This window comes from Oncorhynchus mykiss, chromosome 17, assembly GCF_057628025.1.
Source record: "Oncorhynchus mykiss isolate SJ-2025 chromosome 17, ASM5762802v1, whole genome shotgun sequence".
Taxonomy (NCBI): Eukaryota; Metazoa; Chordata; class Actinopteri; order Salmoniformes; family Salmonidae; genus Oncorhynchus; species Oncorhynchus mykiss.
Window position 1 is genome coordinate 40,469,631 of NC_143038.1, and position 24,959 is coordinate 40,494,589.

General features: G+C 41.4%; 1 protein-coding gene across 3 annotated transcripts in view; it reads left to right on the forward strand.

Annotated features, from left to right (window-relative positions):
• The window catches only part of syt6b (synaptotagmin VIb), a 45,327-nt gene that overhangs the window by 7,778 nt on the left and 12,590 nt on the right, over window positions 1-24,959 (forward strand). The window contains exon 1 of one of the 3 annotated variants that reach the window (XM_090205588.1): window positions 9,438-9,729. The exons of 1 other annotated variant lie outside the window; for it this stretch is intronic. The gene's annotated coding sequence lies outside the window, so the exon portion shown is untranslated. Of the gene's footprint in view, window positions 1-9,437; window positions 9,730-24,959 lie in introns of those variants that run through there. One more of the 3 variants, XM_090205587.1, reaches the window with a different exon arrangement.

A 24,959-nucleotide genomic window follows, 5' to 3' on the forward strand; every position in this document is an offset into this window, starting at 1 on the left:
AGCTATAGCTAACATTAACTAGCTAGTTTGATGCAAACATGCGGCAGGCAGCTAATGTTGCTGCTACCTAAGGCCAACGGGTAAGTTGCTGAATGGTTAGTCAGCCAGTTTGTTAGTTCAGTAATGTTGACATATTATTTTATTTCAACTGCAAGTCTTAAAAGTAAAAAAAAACTATAAATTCCACCACAGAGCAGTCTACACAGACAATATGAACATATTTGTCCAGCCAAAAGAGATGGATGGGTAATGCAGAACAAGAGAATTGATGTGGCACCATAACTTTCACAAATACAGAGACTGGTAGCCATTATGGCGTCAGACTTTTTTAACTAGCTAGTTCATTGTGACACCTACTGATATACAGTGCCTTCAGAATGTATTCTTACCCCTTGACTTATTCAACATTTTGTTGTGTTATAGCCTGAATTCAAAATGGTTTAAATATATATATTTTTTGTCACACATCTACACACAATACCCCATAAAGGCATAATGAAAACATGTTTTAAATGTTTTTCACAAATTTCTTGAAAATTAAATAGAGAAATATCAAATTTACATAAGTATTCACACCCTTAAGTCAATACTTGAAAATACAAGCAATTTTACAGGCAATCTGCCCCTACAGTGAGCGCCAGGGAACCAACCTCTGGTGGGCCAGGTGAACAACAGTGCTTTTATGACTTAGACATTTAAAAAAAAACGTTGTTACAAAGTCTACTGTGTATAGTGTTAAATGTAATAATTAATAATTGCAGGAGAACACTGTAATCAGATGAACAAATAATAGGTTTCACGCCATAAATTCAAATACTTTTTTACATTGAAACCTGTCCGTCTTTTTGATTTTTCAAAGTCCACAGCTTAACATTGTGTATAGAGTGAAATTAATATTTAAAGACATTGTGACCATTCTCTGCATAACGCTCAGCAGCACTATAGTAGTTCACTAAACTACAGAATATGTTGTACATTGAAGTTGTTGTCTCTGGCTCTTTTGCCACATCACTTTTGAACTTCGGGTGCCACCTCTGCATTAACGAATGGTAGAAGAGAACAGATAGAATCAAACGCTCTCTGTGTTAAACAGGTTTCTGGCGGTTTCTGAAGCCAATGTGGCATGTTGAATTTATTTTCTTCCTATGAATTTGGCTCTAGAGTTTGAACTGTTTGGGCTATAAGCTATTATGACCCCTTTCCTGAAAGCCAAGACTCTCTGGAATGTGGTTGTGACCCCCTCTATGGTGCTTACAGGACACTAAGCACACATTAAAAGGGAGTGTGACAAACACTGCAATTTGGCCCCCATAAGAATATACAGTAGTTGAATAGCCCTGTCACAGAATAGCTTTTCCTCTCCCTATTTATTTATTGCTCTTGTGACTGACTGGGTTCACACCAGGTCTCCTTCATGTCACAATACTGTGTTAGCCCACTTAGCTACAGCCTATAGAGATGAGTTCAGGAAGTTAATGTGAAGGATGACACGTTGCTTGCTTAGCGAGTACCGCTTCCCCCTGATTCAGCTCATACCGAGACTCGAACTCGGGACCTCTGCCTCGCAAATTCACGTGACTACCCTACTGAAACATTCCAACCAACTGCGCTATTGAAAAAAAGCCTTCTTCAATTTCGCAAGGGGCAACACTTCAGGCTGATGAGTGAGTTTTATAGATTCCCATCTGCTACATTCACCCCGAAACTCACTCCACAGCAGCCCTGGCATTTGAGCTGAGTGCAACTCAAACTCAGGACCTCTGCCTCAAAAACACACGTGACCGCCCTCCTGAAGCGTTCCAACCCATCACACTTTTAAAAAATTCATTCTTCAATTGCGCAAGGGGCGAAACATCAGGCTGAGGAGTGAGTTTCACATATTCCCATCTGCTACACAAGTCTTCAAGATCCAGCAAGGTCACTCATCAAAAGAGTGGTTTGGTGAGCCATGCTTACGTGATGAGAACCTTGCCTGAGACCTGAAGACATCATTATACAGGTAGCATGTGACTGATTGGGTTAAGACTTTTTTTTTTGCCTGCTGAGCTAAAGCCTAGGCATTGGTTCTGTGACTTGGATCGGTCTCTTCGAGGATGAGGTCAAAGTGGGGTGAAGTGTAACACAGGTGGTTCGGGGACCACGCTTGCATGATGAGTAACTTCTCAGAGACCTGAACATTTGCATTGTCTGGCGCATAGGAGACCTGGGTTAGAACCCCATCAGTCAAACTAACACGTCTTCAGGTCTCAGGTTGCTCATCACATGAATGGATCACCAAGCCACCTCTGTTGCACTCTCATTAAATGGGGTGCACAGATCCTTCTGCTTCTGTTTGTTATGTTATGTTGTTATGCAGTAGGCCTGATTTAGAACCCAGTCAGTTATATTGGTGCCGTGATCTCTGAGTAAGAGGTCAAAGGGGGGTGAAATGTAACTGAGGTCCACGCTCTTTTGATGAGTAACCTTGCTGGAGACTTGAAGACGTCTCCCACTGGGCGCGGCCATCAGTTTAACATCTGTTTTGATATGCATTTGGTTGAGTTGTAAACTAACTTGAATTCAACATGAAATCAACAACAACAAATCTCCATGTCATTGGATTTAGTTTAAAAGTTGGGTGTAAAAAAGACGAAATGCCCTTAAGTTAATTACTTTTTGCAAATCCAATCAGTTTTCGAAGTTGTTTCAACATCATCATATTGATTTGATTGGTTGAAATGACTTGGAAACAACTTTGAGTCAACCAGTTTTTGCCCAGTGGACTGTTAGCTTCCTGGACTAATCCCTATGGGCTTTAGCTAAGTGGGCTTACACAGTCTTGTGACATGCATGTGACCCGGTTTGAACCCAGTCAGTCACAAGAGAAAGATTAATTAGTGAGTGAAAAAGCTATCATTAGAAGGGCTATGACAGAGCTATTCAACTATTTTCTTATAGGGGTCAAGTTGTGGGGTTTGTCACACTCCATTGTAACATGTCCTGTGAGCATCATAGAGGGGAATAGAAGGCACAACCATGTTCCAGAGAGTCATAGCTTTCAGGAAGGAGAAAATTGTTTGTAGCCCAAACAGTTCAAACACTAGAGACAAATTCATAGGAAGAAAATACTGTTTAAGACGGAGAGTCTTTGATTCTATCGGTTCTCTTCTACCATTCCTTGCTGGCAAAGCACCAGGATGTTGTCTCTGGTTTTGAATCGGAATTTAGAGAACTGAATTAGAAAACTGAATCTGAATACACAGACAATGAATGCAATATCTACCATATTGAAACTGAATATATACATATTTAATATAAAACTGAATGCAATATTCATTACATTCAATTTCAAATAATGAAATACAAGGTCAATTTATGAATTCAATTAATACAAAATATGAACTTCAAATTCAATGTCCTAATGCAAATTCAAAATGATGGAATTCACTGTTGACACTGAAATCTCTCCATAATTTCCCCTGTGGTAGTTGATGCCCTCCAAATACAGTACTGTATCCTTGCACCACCTTCCATCTCTGCGGGAAAGATTTGGTTTATAACACAGACCACGCTGCTCGGAAACAAAGATCACAGCAACAATGCGGGTTCTCTGGGTACCAATTCAAAGACACTTCCTCCTCTCATCCGATCAATCAGTATTCTGTGGACATGCTTTGTCTGTAATCTGTGTGCTGAGCCTGAGTGAGCCAGCTCTTTTCCATCCCACTCCCTCTTTGTGTTACATGAACTCTCTTTATAGTCCACTTGGCTGCATGGGAGAATGGATGGGGGTTTAACCTTTACTGCAGTGGATGAGCCCCTTAAGCAGTGAGGCTGTGGGAAACCAGGATTTTCTTAATGAGGTGTGTTGTGTCAGTGTAGGTCTGGCTACTGAGACACTGGAGATCCATAATTACGTTCAATCATGGCAGTCATTGGCACTGCTCAACTCAGATGAATAAATCAAGCCCTTTATTTCCACTTTCTATTTAGGTTCCATCTATAACTAAACTTGGGTTACTGGCAGTAAATTCACTAGATACAGTGCCTTGCAAAAGTATTCGGCCCCCTTGAACTTTGCGACCTTTTGCCACATTTCAGGCATCAAACATAAAGATATAAAACTTTATTTTTTTTGTGAAGAATCAACAACAAGTGGGACACAATCATGAAGTGGAACGACATTTATTGGATATTTCAAACTTTTTTAACAAATCAAAAACTGAAAAATTGGGGTGCAAAATTATTCAGCCCCTTTACTTTCAGTGCAGCAAACTCTCTCCAGAAGTTCAGTGAGGATCTCTGAATGATCCAATGTTGACCTAAATGACTAATGATGATAAATACAATCCACCTGTGTGTAATCAAGTCTCCGTATAAATGCACCTGCACTGTGATTGTCTCAGAGGTCCGTTAAAAGCGCAGAGAGCATCTTGAAGAACAAGGAACACACCAGGCAGGTCCGAGATACTGTTGTGAAGAAGTTTAAAGCCGGATTTGGATACAAAAAGATTTCCCAAGCTTTAAACATCCCAAGGAGCACTGTGCAAGCGATAATATTGAAATGGAAGGAGTATCAGACCACTGCAAATCTACCAAGACCTGGCCGTCCCTCTAAACTTTCAGCTCATACAAGGAGAAGACTGATCAGAGATGCAGCCAAGAGGCCCATGATCACTCTGGATGAACTGCAGAGATCTACAGCTGAGGTGGGAGACTCTGTCCATAGAACAACAATCAGTCGTATATTGCACAAATCTGGCCTTTATGGAAGAGTGGCAAGAAGAAAGCCATTTCTTAAAGATATCCATAAAAAGTGTCGTTTAAAGTTTGCCACAAGCCACCTGGGAGACACACCAAACATGTGGAAGAAGGTGCTCTGGTCAGATGAAACCAAAATTGAACTTTTTGGCAACAATGCAAAACGTTATGTTTGGCGTAAAAGCAACACAGCTGAACACACCATCCCCACTGTCAAACATGGTGGTGGCAGCATCATGGTTTGGGCCTGCTTTTCTTCAGCAGGGACAGGGAAGATGGTTAAAATTGATGGGAAGATGGATGGAGCCAAATACAGGACCATTCTGGAAGAAAACCTGATGGAGTCTGCAAAAGACCTGAGACTGGGACGGAGATTTGTCTTCCAACAAGACAATGATCCAAAACATAAAGCAAAATCTACAATGGAATGGTTCAAAAATAAACATATCCAGGAATGGCCAAGTCAAAGTCCAGACCTGAATCCAATCGAGAATCTGTGGAAAGAACTGAAAACTGCTGTTCACAAATGCTCTCCATCCAACCTCACTGAGCTCGAGCTGTTTTGCAAGGAGGAATGGGAAAAAATGTCAGTCTCTCGATGTGCAAAACTGATAGAGACATACCCCAAGCGACTTACAGCTGTAATCGCAGCAAAAGGTGGCCCTACAAAGTATTAACTTAAGGGGGCTGAATAATTTTGCACGCCCAATTTTTCAGTTTTTGGTTTGTTAAAAAAGTTTGAAATATCCAATAAATGTTGTTCCACTTCATGATTGTGTCCCACTTGTTGTTGATTCTTCACAAAAAAATACAGTTTTATATCTTTATGTTTGAAGCCTGAAATGTGGCAAAAGGTCGCAAAGTTCAAGGGGGCCGAATACTTTCGCAAGGCACTGTATCTCGCTGAGCCTAAGGGAGTGAGTGTAATGACTTGTACCTGGCCTAACAATGAGCTACAGTACAAGACACATTAAACATAGGTCCTCCAAAGTATCCTTATTCTGCTTATTTCAGCCATTATCATTAAACACCAAGCCCTGATGTTATTGCAATCAGAAGTTGCCTTTTCTTAAAGTAGATTTCTGTTAACCCCTGTGTAGCCTTCTCAGGCCGAAGGCCAAGTGACACAGATTGCCAATTAAAATCCCATAGTTGTATTTTCTTCCACATTCTACTACCAGCCATCTGGATCGACCCAGCATAGGAAAGCCTGGGACATGTAAACGAGTATATGCATAATTACACATTGATTTACATCAAAATAAGCCTTCTCGTCCAAGATCCCCGCCGGGAGGTACATCAGGTTGAAACTACAGCTCAGCACGAGCCACGACCTTCGTCTGCCAGATAGCTAGATACTCGGCTTCTCTCTCTGTGAGACTGGCTTTAGGTGCAATGCATCACTTTTTCACTCTGGCAGGCAGATATTAGTCACTTCACAGCAGCAATCATGTCTCACCTCGAGATCTGTGTGAGATTTAGGCTCAGGCTCGAGGTGAGAAACTAACAGCCGCAGCTGGGAAGAACATAGTGAAGCATAAGGTGAATACCTTTTTTCTTTTTCGTCAGAGTATAGGCAAACATAATCAAACAGTGTTTCATTACACTAATACACCTTTATAGTGAAATTGGCCAAATACATTAAAGTAACTGTCAAGTGTTTCCAGATTTCTATGAAATATGACCTATAATTAATTACAATATGAGTGAAATGTTTTTCCTTCCAAAAAATTGTAATTAAGTATGTGAAAAAGCAGCTTTTCTAGATGGCGGGATTTACCAATTTCTCTTATTGGGCGGGTCAATTGTTTAAAGATGAACTTATTACCAAAATCCTGTACCTTTTTCAAAGTTTGCCCTTTCCTATTCTCATAGTTTTTTTCTCCAAACAACTGAACAGGAAGGTCTCCTCATTTATGTGGAACTGTAAATCCTTATGCAGACCATATTCAGAAGGTGGGCTTACTCTACCTGACTTCCAGGTGTATTACTGGGCCTCTCAGTTAAAGAGAGTGTGGGTATGACAAGATACAAGAGCAAATTCTCGCTCTTGGAGACAGAGGAATCATGTATTTCCCCTGGTTCATTGGCATCTATACCTTGTATTAGCCCACCTAAGGCTTTGAAAGGTCTCACAGGCAATCCTTTAATTAAAAACACTCTAAACATATTGACTGAAGTCCTTAAACAAACAGGAGGGCATAGATCTGTATATGAACAAACACATTTCTATAATAACCCCATGTTATCCAAAGCCCTGAGAGATGGTATTATATTTGTATGGTTCAGCAAAATAATTAAACTTTTGGTCATCTGTATAGAGATGGTTAACTTTTATCCTTCCAACAACTTATAAACTGTGGCTGGAGAGGAAAGGGGTTAGAGCATGGCTCTTGTAAAGCCAGGGTAGTAGGTTCGATTCCTGTGACTGTAAGCTGCTTTGGATAAAACTGCCTGTAAATGGCATATTATAAAAGGTTTCATTTTGTACATGTACTCTGGTCTTCAAGCTCTGATGGGGAATGACGAAGCTCTGAAGACTTGCGTAATGACCTTGGTCTCATGTTTGAGGCTGAGAAATTGGAAAATCTCTTTTTAGATGCTCAGCGTCTTTCATTGAACACAAGGCACAAGTTGATGCAATTCAATATTTTACATAGGGTCTACTTTACACCAGAGAGAGAAATTCTATATATTCGATATGTTGCCCAAGGAGTAAAACAGGTGTGGGCACCCTTATGCATATGTTTTTGTCCTGCCCCGAACAAGGCAATTACTGAGAAGACATCATTCAGATCTTATCACAGGTCACTAATATGACTGTACCACAAGATCCTTCCCTTATTGTTCTTGGAGATGACCCCATTCTACCAGTTAATATTGGTAACAAAACAAGATCTATTAAACTGGCAGTCATTGCAGCCAATAAATGCACAGCTTTTAAATGGAAGAGTAACACTTCGCCAAACAAACAGATGTGGCTAAAATAACTAACTTTCTATATTCTGAAAAAATAACGTACAATTTATGTAATAAACACTTTGCATTTCTTGACGTCTGGGGGGACTTTAATTAGTTTCCAGAGCCTTCAGCCCCACCTGAGCTGCCTCATTATTATTACCATTATAATTATTCACGATTGTATTTTTAGTATTATATTTTTGTTTTTTTTGGTTGAAAAATGTATTTACTAGCATTGGATGTGAAGGACATTCTGTTTCATTTTTGTTTTTGTTAATCATTGAAACTAATACTGGGTGAGGGGACAGAGAGGGGGAGGGAAGGGTCTTGTATGATGTGCTCCCATGTAGCCGGTTGTTTTGTGTATGTGGGGAATAACTGGGCATTTTCGGATTGTTATGCTTTGCTGATGATTGTTATGCTTTGCTGATGATTGTTATGCTTTGCTGATGATTGTTATGCTTTGCTGATGATTGTTATGCTTTGCTGATGATTGTTATGCTTTGCTGATGATTGTTATGCTTTGCTGATGATTGTTATGCTTTGCTGATGATTGTTATGCTTTGCTGATGATTGTTATGCTTTGCTGATGATTGTTATGCTTTGCTGATGATTGTTATGCTTTGCTGATGATTGTTATGCTTTGCTGATGATTGTTATGCTTTGCTGATGATTGTTATGCTTTGCTGATGATTGTTAAATTGTAAAAATAAAATAAAAAATACACCCCAACAACAGAATGACCGGCAAATACCGGTCACTAAAAAGTAAAGTACAGATACCCCCAAAAAAACAACTTAGGTATTATTCTAAAGTATTTTTACTTAAGTACTTTACACCACTCCTGGACGGGTACTGTAAGAGAGAGCAGCAGATGAAGTCTTCCAACCATGTGTCTACTGCATGCTGACGCAAAAAGAACTGACGGCATCAGTTCATCTGTTGTGGATCCCAATGAAGCATGACACTCTCTCCCACCTTCCCATCTCACTCTACTCCCTGATAACTGTTGTGGGTCATCAGCTGGCTGCCCTCAGTGTGTGAACAGTGTACATTTACATCTCCACTACAAGCAGAGAAAGGCAGGCAGAGCCAGAGCAGGAAGATTGCATGGCAGTGGAACCTACTAGTGTACATAACAATAACTGCAGAAGACTAAAGAATGAAGGCTGCTGCTCAGAATCATGTTAATGCCACATTACACGCTTCACAGACCATACCATATACATGTTCCGCACGCACAGTGTCCCCATTGGTTCGTCTAATCATTGCTGATTATATAAGCATGTGTATACAATTGATACGGTCATTATCTTTTTTGCTCTCCTCCAAGTTGCTCCCTATTTCTGTGCTTGATGATTTTCTCCTCCTCCTTCCAGTTTTTTTTAATAGCCCTGGTGTAATATCCGAGGCACCCTTTCACGGATGTGTTTGATATTCATGAGGATATTTCATTAGTGTGCATGCACTCCAACATATGCACCTTTCTCTTTTGTTAGACTCTTTCTCTTTAGGACATCAAAGGAATGAACATGTGTTTTTCCTGCTCACCACATAATAAGAAAATAACCAAATACATCCAATGCATATAACAAGGGAGCCAGTGCATATGTAATGACCACGTGGATCAGTTGTATGGGTTATTTATTAAAGGCTTGTAACTGCTCTCTAGGCTTGGCTGAAGTACCTGCCCCTGGGCAGTTGCAATAGGCTATACATACAGCATCTAGGGCTGTACACTGGATGGCTGGCTGGTTGGTTGGCTGACTGTATGGCTCACAGCTCCATAGAAACGGGGTCCCAGTAGAAACAGGGTCATTCGGGTGTGGAGGCAGGGGAGGAAGAGCATCCTCTGAGAAAGAGAGAGAGAGAGAGACAGAGTGAGAGTGAGAGAGGCAGAGAAAGAAACAAAGAGAGAGAGAGAGAGAGAGAGAGAGGGGCGGGGGGGAGAGGGAAAGTGAGAGAGAGAGAGTCATAGCTCTTGTACAGAGATTCAAAGAGGGAGATAGAGGAGAGTGTTCATCACCGGTGAGTGCTATCACTGTAACTTTGCATGATATTAGCTGCTTGTCGATGTACTATTATAACAATGTTGATATATTAGGGGGAATTAGTAGAACGACTGGGTAAAAATGTGATTTAAAAATGGAAACAGGACAATATAGGACTTTGAAGAAACACAGAGTAAGCAGTTTTAGTCCGTCCTTTCTCACTGTTGCCCCTGTCGTGTGTTGCCCCTGATGTGCTCCTGTTGTTCCCCAGTGAGAGTCAAGAAATTCAAAAAAATAAAAAATATCTTCATACTTCAAATGTGACAAAGAAGCAGTAAGATTTTTTTTTCTGTGTTCCTTTTCAAACCCTTTGATGTTTTGCTTTTAAACATCTGTAAGCAAAGCATTACTGGTGTAGTGTACTGTGAGAAGTCCATATGGTATCATCTTACGCACTGTGTTTGTATTGATCTCACTGTACTGAACTGTGTCTCAATCCATTACCCTTCAAGGGCATTAAACATATTGCAGTCTGATGAGCAATTGCTACATTGCTGCTCAAGGGCTGCTTAGAGCGAGACGATTGCATGTCATGTGTGTGTGTCGAGTTCATTCACAATCACAGCACTGCAGTCAGTCGGCATGGGTCTGGCTCCAACCCACTCCTCAATGAACCTCCAGATTAACACATCAGCCCCAGTGGGATCTATGTGCTGTGCAAACACTATCGCAAACACACAAACCCACATTCAAAATTCACATTCTCAGTGAATGCAGCAACTCTACATGCAGGAGTCTATGAGTGTTCATCTGGCTGTCATCAGCTGTGGAGACTCCGACCATGCTCACTGGTGCAATCACAGCATCACAGCACTGGCAATCAGCACCACTCAGGCCACACTGTCTGATGAATAATGATGACCCTGTGACATGTTGCTGACCGGGGTCTCATGGTGGTGACCTGACTGGCTAACATGGTTGTTGGGCCGTGGTTCTGTTTAGTGTTTACACACTCGGGGTGCAGCTAGAAGCAGCTGCTGATCTGTCTTTTAGTGGAAGAAAGATTATGGGATTATATATGCAGATGTAGGATCTTAATTTGATCACCCTGTCGCAGGATAACTTTTCTGCAATGCAGGAAATGTAAAACTTGCAGTGTATTTGAGGTCTAAAAAGGCTTCTGAAGTTTCTAATTTCCACTTTGAAATGTCAGACTTTATTTTCCCTTAATAAAAATGTATCAATCCCTACAAAAATGTCCATTCATTATAATCCACATTTCCTGTTGCAGCAGGGTTATTGTCCTGCTCTAACTGTAAGTCTAAATCTTAGATAACAGTACATCTAAATGAACTGACAGTGTCATGTTGAGTTGTGTTTTTCTTTAAGCTGTCAAGATGACTTTCTGCATCTGGTTGACTGTCTGAACACACCTGGTGTAGTTCACACACCTGAGGTTTTACACACTGATTAAGACACTATTATGCTGATCAAAATGTTGCTCCTTGATCAATAACTTTTTCCGCTCAGATCAATCAATGGAATGTTGTCAACAAATAACCAAAGTCATGACCTCCTGTCCATCTCTGTCATCACTGATGGCAAAAGCCATAGGTCAGTGAGGGCCATGTAATTGTCCAATAGTGTGGCTTAAAATCAGCAAAGTGATTTTATGATATGTTTACGGATTAAGCCATCTAAAGGGAAGCGTGTGATGTCCGATTTATGGCAAGGTTTACGTTTAATGGGGGGAAACACCTCAACCAGTACATAAGACACAGGTTTCTGAAAGGCCACCTATTGAGCTGGGTCATGAGCAATGCAATGGAACAGACAACACTATAAAAAAAATATACAGTTATCTTCTTTCAGTTATAACAGTTAAAACCAATTGGCCATGTTCGGTTTCAACTTTGCCAGTATAAATAACAGTCAATGATACATACCCGGGTGGTGGCTTACGCAATATTCAAGACATTTATAATACCTAGGACTACAATCGCGTTACTGTCACTTTAAGCCTCAAGAGCTAAAATGGGTGGATATTGGTGTGAGGAGGGAGGTCAGTTCTAAGGGAAGTGTATCACTGCAATGGGAAGCAGAGGGCAGGCGGGGAGAGATAAGATGAGGGTTGGTTCAATAACTAGCATAGCTAATGCAGACTGTGTTCCCTTATTCAACCCTAAAATTGCCACGAGCATATCAGCCTGTTGTTTCCTGTACACACATCTTTGAATAATGGGATCTAACACAAACAACACAGAGAGATAAACCAATAACATTTCAGGAAGTGATATAACAGTAGCCATCCCTCTCAGAACAGAGAGTGCTTCAATGGACAAAAGGAACACTTCAAGGAAGAGATAGACAAAAAGCATAGGGAATGGTCTATACAATCAAAATAAAATAAAATTGTATTTGTCACATGCGCCGAATACAACAGGTGTAGGTAGACCTTACAGTGAAATGCTTACTTACAAACCCTTAACCGACAATGCTGTTTTAAGAAAAAATACCCCCAAAAAAGGAAGAAACAAACGTAACAAATAATTAAAGAGCAGCAGTAAAATAACAGTAGCGAGGCTATATACATGGGGTACCGGTACAGTCAATGTGCGGGGGCATCGGTTAGTCGAGGTAATTGAGGTAATATATACATGTAGGTAGAGTTATTAAAGAGACTTTGCACAGATAATGAACAGAGAGTAGCAGCAGCAAAAAAGAGGGGGTGGGGCAAAACAAATAGGGTAGCCATCTGTTTAGATGTTCAGGAGTCTTATGGTTTGGGGGTAGAATAAGTTTTGTTGTGCCCTCTTCACGACTGTCTTGGTGTGCTTGGACAATGTTAGTCTGTTGGTGATGTGGACACCAAGGAACTTGAAGCTCTCAACCTGCTCAACTACCCCCCCCCCCCCCCCCCTCCCCCGTCAATGAGATTGGAGAAGTGCTCAGTCCTCCTTTGTAGTCCACAATCATCTCCTTTGTCTTGATCACGTTGAGGGAGAGGTTGGTGTCCTTGCACCACACGGTCAGGTCTCTGACCTCCTCCTTATAGGCTGTCTCGTCTTTGTCGTGATCAGGCCTACCACTGTTGTGTCAGCGGCAAATTTAATGACGGTGTTGGAGTCGTGCCTGGCCGTGCAGTCATGAGTGACAGGGAGAACAGGAGGGTACTGAGCACGCACCCCTGAGGGGCCCCAGTGTTGAGGATCAGCGTGGCAGATGTGTTGTTACCTACCTTTACCACCTTGGGGTGGCCCGTCAGGAAATCCAGGATCTAGTTGCAGAGGGAGGTGTTCAGTCCCAGGGTCCTTAGCTTAGTGATGAGCTTTGAGGGCACTATGGTATTGAACGCTGTAGTCAATGAATAGCATTCTCACATAGGTGTTCCTTTTGTCCAAGTGTGAAAGGACAGTGTGAAGTGCAATAGAGATTGCATAATCTGTGGATCTGTTGGGGCGGTATGCAAATTGGAGTGGGTCTAAGGTTTCTGGGATAATGGGGTTGATGTGAGCCATGACCAGCCTTTCAAAGCACTTCATGGCTACAGACGTGAGTGCTACGGCTCGGTAGTTGTTCAGGCAGATTACCTTAGTGTTCTTGGGCACAGGGACTATGGTAGTCTGCTTAAAACATGTAGGTATTAAAGACTCAGACAGGGAGAGATTGAAAATATCAGTGAAGACACTACCCAGTTGGTCAGCGCATGCTCAGAGTACACATCCTTGTTATCCGTCTGGTCCTGCAGCCTTGTGTATGTTGACCTGTTTAAAGGTATTACTCACATCGGCTACGGAGAGCGTGATCTCACAGTCATCTGGAACAGCTGATGCTCTCTTGCATGTTTCAGTGTTACTTGCCTCGAAGCAAGCATAGAAGAAATTTAGCTTGCTTGGTATGCTCGTGTCACTGGGCAGCTCTTGGGTGTTTATTTTTTATTTTATTTCACCTTTATTTAACCAGGTAGGCTAGTTGAGAACAAGTTCTCATTTGCAACTGCGACCTGGCCAAGATAAGGCATAGCAGTGTCAACAGACAACACAGAGTTACACATGGAGTAAACAATTAACAAGTCAATAACACAGTAGAAAAAAAGAGCGTCTATATACATTGTGTGCAAAAGGCATGAGGAGGTAGGCGGATAATTACAATTTTGCAGATTAACACTGGAGTGATAAATGATCAGATGGTCATGTACAGGTAGAGATATTGGTGTGCAAAAGAGCAGAAAAGTAAATAAATATAAACAGTATGGGGATGAGGTAGGTAAAATTGGGTGGGCTATTTACCGATAGACTATGTACAGCTGCAGCGATCGGTTAGCTGCTCAGATAGCAGATGTTTGAAGTTGGTGAGGGAGATAAAAGTCTCCAACTTCCCTTTGTAGTCTGCAACAGTTTGCAAGCCCTGCCACATCCGACGAGCATCAGAGCAGTTGTAGTACAATTCGATCTTAGTCCTCCTGTATTGACGCTTTGCCTGTTCGTCGGAGGTTATAGCGGGATTTTTTATAAGCTTCCGGGTTAGAGTCCCGCTCCTTGAAAGCGGCAGCTCTACCCTTTAGCTCAGTGCGGATGTTGCCTGTAATCCATGGCTTCTGGTTGGGGTATGTATGTACAGTCACTGTGGGGGCGATGTCATCGATGCACTTATTGATAAAGCCAGTGACTGATGTGGTGTACTCCTCAATGCCATCAGAAGAATCCCGGGAACATATTCCAGTCTGTGCTAGCAAAACAGTCCTGTAGCTTAGCATCTGCTTTATCTGACCATTTTTTTTGACCGAGTCACTGCTGCTTCCTGCTTTAATGTTTGGCTTGTAAGCAGGAATCAGGAGGATATAATTATAATGGTCATATTTGCCAAATGGAGTGCGAGGGAGAGCTTTGAACGCATCTCTATGTGTGGAGTAAAGGTTGTATAGAGTTTTTTTCCCTTTGGTTGTACATTTAACATGCTGATAGAAATGAAGTAAAACGGATTCAAGTTTCCCTGCATTAAAGTCCCCGGCCACTAGGAGTGCCGCCTCTGGATGAAAGTTTTCCTGTTTGCTTATGGCGGAATACAGCTCATTGAGTGTGGTCTTAGTGCCAGCATCAGTCTGTGGTGGTTTGTAGACAGCTACGAAAAATACAGATGAAAATTCTCTAGGTTGATAGTGTGGGCTACAGCTTATCATGAGATGCTCTACCTCAGGTGAGCAAAACCTCAAGACTTCCTTAGATATCATGCACCAGCTGTTGTTTACAAATATACATAAACCGCCACCCCTTGTCTTTCCAGAGGCTGCTGCTCTATTCTGCCGATAGAGTGTATAACCTGCCAGCTGAATGTTATTCATGTCGTCATTCAGCCGCGACTCTGTGAAACATAAGTTAAGTTATTACAGTTTTTAATGTCCCGATGGTAGGATATACGTGCTTTTAGTTCGTCCCATTTATTATCCAGCGATTGTACCTTGGCCAATAGTACGGATGGCAACGACAGATTGAGAATCCACTCGTCACCTAATCCTCACAAGGCACCCGATCTCCTTCCGCGAAATCTCTGTCTCTTTCTCCTGCGAATGACGGGGATGAGGGCCTCGTCGGGTGTCTGGAGTAAATCCCTCTCATCCGATTCATTAAAGAAAAATTATTAGTCCAATTCAAGGTGAGTAATCGCTGTTCTGATGTCCAAAAGCTATTTTTGGTCATAAGAGATGGTAGCAGCAACATGTACAAAATAAGATACAAACAATGAGAATAAACAAAGAAAATAGAACGGTTGGTTAAGATTAAGAGCCAATTAAACAGCAGCCATCCTCTCCGGCGCCATTATCTGATATTGATCGGTGTAATCCAAAAGATCTTTCATTGCGCTTCAAGAGCTTTCATGGGCAAGGGTAAATGCCAATACAATTGGTTAATGCACTCGCGTGCCCAATGCTTTGTAGCTTAAGACTTCGCAAGACTCCTCGTCATGTTTTATGCATAACCTACTGATCTGAAGGGCCCCTGCAACTAATGCCGTTACAGCATATTGATATGGTCTGCAGTGACTTGTGCGTTTCCTTTGGACCTGTGTGCCTTGTGACAGCTACCACTCCAGATCAGGCCCCGGTAACATCTGATTTATTTGACATTGTGGTCAATGTAACGCGATTAGGATTATATTGGAGATTTATATTGGAGACTTTTTGATGCCGCAGGAAGCACTTTGGGTATTTACGATGGGCACGCAAATGCATTAACCAATTGTAATTGTATTTGCCTTTGCACATGAAAGCTCTTGAGGTGCAATAAAAGTGCATCTGGATTGCACCGATCAATACCAGGCAACCACTCATTCAACCCGTCAGGGCATGAATAAAATTGGTCAGTGCAGAGGTAATATGCCTCTAGCATCCCCCAGGCACTGGGCAGATCCACACAGAGTAAGTCTGATTCCCAAATGGCACCCTTTTCCCTACAGCCTATAGTGCACTGCTTTTGACCAAAGCCCTATGGTTGCAGAGTAAGACTGGATCTATTTTGCATCAAACCTGCCAGCCTGAGCCTTGGTCAAGTGAGCCATGGTCGTCTTCACATTCAAGATCCAGTCATCCAAGCATTGGGTTGGTTTATTAAAGTCAGCATTTGTGGGACAAAATCCTTTTTGACACAATAGATTGGGCATGACTGTGACGGTCATGCAAACTCATGCATTGTGCCGACCAGATAGAATGAGCTATACTCTCTATCTGTCAGTCTTGTCAGGATATTTGCCACTGTTGCTCTTTTGGGTTGTAGGATTTTGTTTAGCCTCAAGTGATGAATGACTTTCTAAAAAAGAGCTACACAAATTGATTTGATTGAATGGTTCGGAAGTCACTCACCCCAATTGTCCAGGTAATGACGAATGAAATTATGATGGCTGATTAATGGATGGAGAATGGATGGAGAAACATAGAGGAGATGGAAAGCCACCAGAAGCAGGATTGGTCACGTTAGCTCTCAGCAACCTAAAACAACGTTTTTATAAGAGACATGAATCTATGCTCTCGTCTAATTAACTTTATAAATCAGGTTTGGCTGTTTTGGCTGCAGGGGATGATCACTCCATTTGTTATCCACTTAAACTGTCAGTCATCCAGAACCCTGAGAGAGGAGGACATATTGAATGGTTTTCAACAAAAGGATGGCTCGCAAATCCTTCTTCTAGGGGCAATTCTTGGTTTAATTCACATGGTTTGATTCTCAAACACTCACGCCCTAACTGACATCTGTGAATAACTTGACGTTTCCCCAAAGAGGACTCCTTTTGTTTCCTTTTATAACAGTCTGTAGTCAGATTTAGGGATATTTGCTCAGCCGAACGCTCTTATTGGCTACCTCTCGGCATTTTCTCTTCAGAGTGACTGTCCATCAAAACCAGCAAGCCTGGCCTTTCTCTGTCTTATCTCCTGTCCACACTCTCCTCAGTCTCCAGCCCAACAAATTCTAATCTAATCTACTTTCACACACAGAAGAAAGAGACAGGATCCTCAAAGTGCCCCCCCCCCCCCTTGCTGTTGTGTGTGTGCCTCAATGATCCTGCTTGTTTATGTAGCAAAGGGATTGGAGACAATGCCATGGGGTGCTCGGGGGTTTTCACATAATGATCTGTATTTCAAATCAAATCAAAGTTTATTTGTCACATGCGCCGAATACAACCTTACAGTGAAATGTTTACTTACAGGCTCTAACCAATAGTGCCAAAAAGGTGTTAGGTGAACAATAGGTAAGTAAAGAAATAAAACAACAGTAAAAGGACAGGCTATAAACAGTAGTGAGGCTATAAAAGTAGCGAGGCTACATACAGACACCGGTTAGTCAGGCTGATTGAGGTAGTACGTACATGTAGATATGGTTAAAGTGACTATGCATATATGATGAACAGAGAGTAGCAGTAGCGTAAACGAGGGGGTGGTGGGTGGTGGGACACAATTCAGATAGCCCGGTTAGCCAATGTGTGGGAGCACTGGTTGGTCGGCCCAATTGAGGTAGTATGCACATGAATGTATAGTTAAAGTGACGATGTATATATGATAAACAGAGAGTAGCAGCAGCATAAAAAGAGGGGTTGGGGGTGTTGGGGGGAGGGGGCACACAATGCAAATAGTCCGGATAGCCATTTGATTACCTGTTCAGGAGTCTTATGGCTTGGGGGTGAAAACTGTTGAGAAGCCTTTTTGTCCTAGACTTGGCACTCCGGTACCGCTTGCCATGCGGTAGTAGACAGAACAATCTATGACTGGGGTGGCTGGGGTCTTTGACAATTTTTAGGGCCTTCCTCTGACACCGCCTGGTGTAGAGGTCCTGGATGGCAGGCAGCTTAGCCCCAGTGATGTACTGGGCCGTTTGTAATAGGTTCCAGAATCCTCCTGGCTGGCTAAGCTCTTATTTGGCTGGGAGGAGAGTTCAAGACGTGGAACATATTTTGTCCCACATTATCATCCTTTGGGTGACTCAACCAATTACGGAAATTAATAGCTGAAAACCAACTCTGGAGTTGACAACTGCATTTTGGCGTGTGTGTGTTAAGCCGATTTAATCTCAATTTCAAATCATTTCAGTGTAACCTTACTGTGATTGTTTTCAATTAAAATAGTCTAAGATTTAGCAAGAGCAATTTTCAAGCAAGAATTGTACTTTTACTTTCTGGGATTGGTCTGAGTGGGTAAGGGAAAACTGAAAACTACTGTAGCTGTTGGCAGAGGTTTGGAACTCTTATTGGTCTATTACCTAAATTACCGCCTGGTGATTTCACCAGGCAGACCTAAACTCCATCCCATCAAAACAGGCTGAAATTTCAGACAGTCTTTTCAAACAGCTCTTACACCAAAAGGGCAGTATCAACATTTTAACAATTTCACAGTATTATTCCAACCTGATGGTGTGGAAATATATTGTATATTAAACACAACAAAATCACGTTTTGGACTTCACTGGGCCTTTAATATTTCCCACACCTCTTTTTAAAATTCTATTAAAATGCAGCATTCTGAGCATTGTTATTATCCTGAGACAAATGTAAAATGAAAAGGTAATTTTCATTGGATTGCATAAAAATATACATTGGCACCCTCTGAATTGTAAAAACTAATCTTTCTCAAAAATGCCATTCTGATTTTACCATTTTGTTTATTCACACACACACACACACACACACACACACACACACACACACACACACACACACACACACACACACATACACACACACACACACACATATATACAGTCGAAGTCGTAAGTTTACATACACTTTGGTTGGCGTCGTTAAAACTAGTTTTTCAACCACTCCACAAATTTCTTGTTATAAAACTATACTGTTGGCAAGTCGCTTAGGACATCTACTTTGTGCATGACACAAGTAATTTTCCAATAATTGTTTACAGACAGATTTAATTTATAATTCAATGTATCACAATTCCAGTGGGTCAGAAGTTTACATACACTAAGTTGACTCTGCCTTTAAACAGTTTAGAAAATTCCAGAAAATTATGTTATGGCTTTAGAAGCAAGCTTCTGATAGGCTAATTGACATCATTTGAGTCAATTGGAGGTGTACCTGTGGATGTATTTCAAGACCTACCTTCAAACTCAGTGTCTCTTTGCTTGACATCATGGGAAAATCAAAAGAAATAAGCCAAGACCTCAGAAAATAAATTGTAGACCTCCACAAGTCTGGTTCATCCTTGGGAGCAATTTCCAAACGCCTGATGGTACCACGTTCATCTGTACAAACAATAGTACGCAAGTATAAACACCATGGGACCACGCAGCCATCATACCGCTCATGAAGGACTCCTAGAGATTAACTTACTTTGATGCGAAAAGTGCAAATCAATCCCAGAACAGGAAAGGACCTTGTGAAAATGCTGGAGGAAAAAGGTTCAAAAGTATCTATATCCACAGTAAAACTAATCCTATATCGACATAACCTGAAAGGCCGCTCAGCAAGGAAGAATCCATTGCTCCAAAACTGCCATAAAAAAGCCAGACTACGGTTTGCAACTGCACATGGGGACAAAGATCGTACTTTTTGGAGAAATGTCCTCTGGTCTGCTGAAACAAAATAGAACTGTTTGGCCATAATGACCATCATGTTTGGAGGAAAAAGGGGGAGGCTTGCAAGCCGAAGAACACCGTCCCAACCATGAAGCACGGGGTGGCAGCATCATGTTGTGGGGGTGCTTTGCTGCAGGAGGGACTGGTGCACTTCACAAAATAGATGGCATCATGAGGGAGGAAAATTGTGGATATATTGAAGCAACATCTCAAGACATCAGTCAGGAAGTTAAAGCTTGGTCACAAATGGGTCTTCCAAATGGACAATGACCCCAAGCATACTTCCAAAGTTGTGGCAAAATGGCTTAAGGACTACAAAGTCAAGGTATTGGAGTGGCCATCACAAAGCCCTGACCTCAATCCTATAGAACATTTGTGGGCAGAACTGAAAAAGCATGTGTGAGCAAGGAGGCCTACAAACCTGACTCAGTTACACCAGCTCTGTCAGGAGGAATGGGCCAAATTTCACCCAACTTATTATGGGAAGCTTATGGAAGGCTGCCTGAAAAGTTTGACCCACGTTAAACAATTTAAAGGCAATGCTACCAAACACTAAAATAAATAAAAGCTTAAATAAATCACTACTATTATTCTGACATTTCACATTCTTAAAATAAAGTGGTGATCCTAACTGACCTAAGACAGGGAATTTTTTACTTTGATTAAATGTCAGGAATTGTGAAAAACTGAGTTTAAATGTATTTGGCTAAGGTGTATGTAAACTTCAACTATATGTATATATACACACACACACACACACACACACACACACACATCTCAAGGCAAGACCCAAATGCAGACCCGGGAGGCAGATGGTTGGAGTCTTACAATGTTTAATAATCCAAAGGGGTAGGCAAGAGAAGGGTCGTGGACAGGCAAAAAGGTCAAAACCAGATCAGAGTCCAGGAGGTACAGAGTGGCAGACAGGTTCATGGTCAAGGCAGGCAGAATGGTCAGGCAGGCGTGTACAAAGTCCAGAAACAGGCAAGGATCAAAACCTGGAGAACTAGAAAATGGAGAATGTAAAAAGCAGGAGAAAGGGAAAACCGCTGGTTGACTTGGAAACAGACAAGACGAACTGGCACAGAGAGACAGGAAACACATGGATAAATACACTGGGGAAAATAAGCGACACCTGGAGGGGGTGGAGACAATCACAAGGACAGGTGAAAGAGATCAGGGCGTGACAATATAATAATGTTATTTTTATATAATATCTCTTATATAATGATGATACGTTTTGTTTTTGTACCAGAGGTTTCATGACTTGACTAAATCAATAGGCAGACATAACATTTCTCTCTCAGATACATAGGCCTTGAACATTTTCTACCTCATCATTTTGTAGAGTCCTCTCAAAGTTAATGAGTCATTGAAAAGGATTCATGTTCTATTGTATCATGGTGCAGTCCTTTCATTTGTGATACATTTAAAAACAACACGACATTGAAAACTATAGAATTCACAAGCACATACTTGGCCCTCACTTGTCTGTAATAATACAACTTGTTACACATCCATTCCTGTGACTGAATGTTGAAGTGGAGCTCTCTCTCTCTCTCTCTCTCTCTCTCTCTCTCTCTCTCTCTCTCTCTCTCTCTCTCTCTCTCTCTCTCTCTCTCTCTCTCTCTCTCTCAATTCAATTCAATGGCTTTATTGGCATGGGAAACATATGTTAACATTGCCGAAGCAAATGGAATAGATAATAAACAAAGGTGAAATAAACAATAAAAATGAACTGTAAACAATACACTCACAGAAGTTCCAAAATAATAAAGTTATTTCAAATGTCATATTATGTCTATATACAGTGTTGTAGCGATGTGCAAATAGTTAAAGTACAAAGGAGAAAATAAATAAACATCAATATGGGTTGGATTTACAATAGTGTTTGTTCTTCACTGGTTGCCCTTTTCTTGTGGCAACAGGTCAAAAATCTTGCTGCTGGGATGGTACACTGTGGTATTTCACCCAGTAGATATGGGAGTTTATCAAAATTGGGTTTGTTTTTGAATTCTTTGTGGATCTGTGGAATCTGAGGGGAAAATGTGTCTCTATTATGGTCATACATTTGACAGGAGGTCAGGAAGTGCAGCTCAGTTTCCACCTCATTTTGTGGGCAGTGTGCACATAGCCTTCTTCTCTTGAGAGCCAGGTCTGCCTACGGTGGCCTTTCTCAATAGCAAGGCTATGCTCACTGAGACTGTACATAGTCAAAGCTTTCCTTAAGTTTAGGTCAGTCACAGTGGCCAGATATTCTGCCGCTGTGTACTCTCTGTTTAGGGCCAAATAGCATTGTAGTTTGCTCTGTTTTTTTGTTGTTAATTCTTTCCAATGTGTCAAGTAATTCTATTTTGGTTTTCTCATGATTTGGTTGGTTCTAATTGTGTTGCTGTCCTGGGGCTCTGTGGGGTCTGTTTGTGTTTGTGAACAGAGCCCCAGGACCAGCTTGCTTAGGGGACTCTTCTCTAGGTTCTTCTCTCTGTCGGTGATGGCTTTGTTATGGAAGGTTTGGGAGTCGCTTCCTTTTAGGTGGTTGTAGAATTTAACGTCTCTTTTCTGGATTTTGATCATTAGCGGGAATCGGCCTAATTCTGCTCTCCATACATTACTTGCTGTTTTATGTTGTACAGGGAGGATATTTTTGCAGAATTCTTCATGTGGAGTCTCAATTTGGTGTTTGTCTACATTTTGTGAATTCTTGGTTGGTGAGCGGACCCCAAACCTCACAACTATAAAGGGCAATGGGTTCTATAACTGATTCAAGTTTTGTTAGCCAGATCCAAATTGGTATTTTGAATTTTATGTTCCTTTTGATGGCATATGCCCTTCTTGCCTTGTCTCTCAGCTAGTTCACAGCTTTGTGGAATTTACCTGTGGCGCTGATATTTAGGCCGAGGTATGTATAGTTTTTTTGTGTGCTCTATGGCAACGATGTCTAGATGGAATTTGTATTTGTGGTCTTGGTGACTGGACGTTTTTTGGAACGCCATTATTTTTGTCTTACTGAAATTTACTGTCACTCTCTCTCTTTCTCTTGCTCTCTCTGTATCTGTCTCTCTCGCTCTCTGTCTCTCTCTCTATCCCCATTGCCATGATAGCTGTGGTGGGAATGGACATTGGCCTAATGAATGATATCATCACTGACTTCAGGAAATAGAGAAGGGATGGGCGATTTCTTATAAAGACAATAAACTGATATAACACTCATAATTACCCATTATACTCAATCAATTTAACCAAGATATTTGATGGACTTTGTTAACAATATGGCTATTTAAATGTTTTTATTTTGGCAACAGTTAAATAAAATAATAGCCCCTTTAAATAAGGGGGTTGGTGTAGGTAGGCCTATAGGGACACCAGCACATACAGCAGGGGTTGTTGTGGTGAGTTTCCACATGGCAATCCCAGTAATTGCTTGTCTGTAAATATCGTCACACTGGAGGGAGAAGTGTACCTTCACCCATACTATACTGTACACAGGGTCGCCGGGGCTGCGGCCCCGTGAAAATGTTGCCTGCAATTATACTGATGCCCTTCATCTAAATGTCAGTTTGTGTGGAGGCTGCGGTGAAGAGTTGGGAAGAGCTATAGGATGGAGATTGTACTGTAACAGTAAAAAATATTTATTTTGTTTTTACCCTTTACTTGGGAAAATACATGGGAAGATAATGTTTCGGTGCTCTTTTAATGGGAACAATGGGGTTGGACCAGCATTTCTTTCTCCAACACAACAACTTTAACCAGCTGGAAATTATTATTTTTTAAATTATTTTTCAGACTGGTAGCCTATTTCCTGTGTATTGTCAGTCCTAACCATGTGGCCACCGTGGATGAAGGGATGATCCCAGACCCATTATTTTCCTCTGACATCTTTTATAGTTAATAAGTGGCCCATTCCTCATGAGTGTCATCTTTGTGAGTAAATCCCAGGTGTAAAGGATTGAGTGGGGAGGATGATAAAGAGGCTGAGGTGTGAGGCAACTGAGGCCTATAAACAGCCAAGGAGGCTGCTATAGTAATTGCTTAAAGATTCTCTAAGAGGAGCCATGATGAGACACGATAATTCATCCCAGTCAAGGGTGATTAGAGGGGGTATTACTTTTTATTGCCCATCCTCCACCAAGACGTAGAGAATTAGTGTAAGAGCGAATGACGAGGATCGTGTAATATATACTGTACTTGACATGTTGTGTGAGAGACTGCAGCCCTCAAAATTAGGGGGTGGGGATAGTGGTGGGGGCAGTGGGAGTGGGAGTGAAAATGTCTATTGGACAGGTTACTATAGAGACCAGGTTGTATACGAGGGCACTTGACAAGGAGAAAAACCCCTGGGGCTTTGGTTGCTCTCTGTGTCTGCTACAAAACAAGGTTTAATCAGATTTATGGGTCCCTAAAAAGAAAGCTCTACAAGTCTGGTCTCACTGCAGTTGATTTCTGTGAGAGCAATGCAGCAGATACAGTAAATGCGGTTTGGACTGCAATTTCTGCCATTTTGCAGACACTAAGATCCAATTGTCGGATGATGTCATGCCTTTGTGTCCAGTCATTTTTCACAATTTACATTTGTTCCTTTTTTTTTTATACAAAGACAACATCACAAAAGATTCAACAATTTATGACAAGTAAACACTGCAAATACAGTATCATGAAAACAGTGGGCATAGCACCTGACATCTATTGAATTAAAAATACATTCTAGATTCAATTACTGTTTTGAACACTGAATCAGAATACCATGTATTATCCAGGGCATGCGCTTGGCTTTGGCTCTTGCATGGACAATTAGGCTGACATGATAAAGATGTGAGATGTGTTATAATTGTACAGGCTTGCATCGCTCTCACATCAATATTTAATGCGACAAAGATGTGTGTGCGTGTGTGTGTGTGTGAGAGAGCCTGTGAGAGCAATAAACGCACATCTCAATAAACTGCTGATCCTTGAAATTGCACAAACTCTGTATTACAGCAGTAGAACACTAAACACTCAGAGGGAGAATTTCCTCAGATGGATTCTGTTTAGGGTATTGAGCACCATGTTAGACATTCGGCGGCGGGAGATACTTAGAAGCTATATCACTCATTGAAGGTACATTAAACTTTATAGTGGGTTAGTCACCCAACCGCCCACTAAAATAAGTCCAATATTCAAAAAGTTAATTATGGTGCAAGTAAGCCACATCATTTTG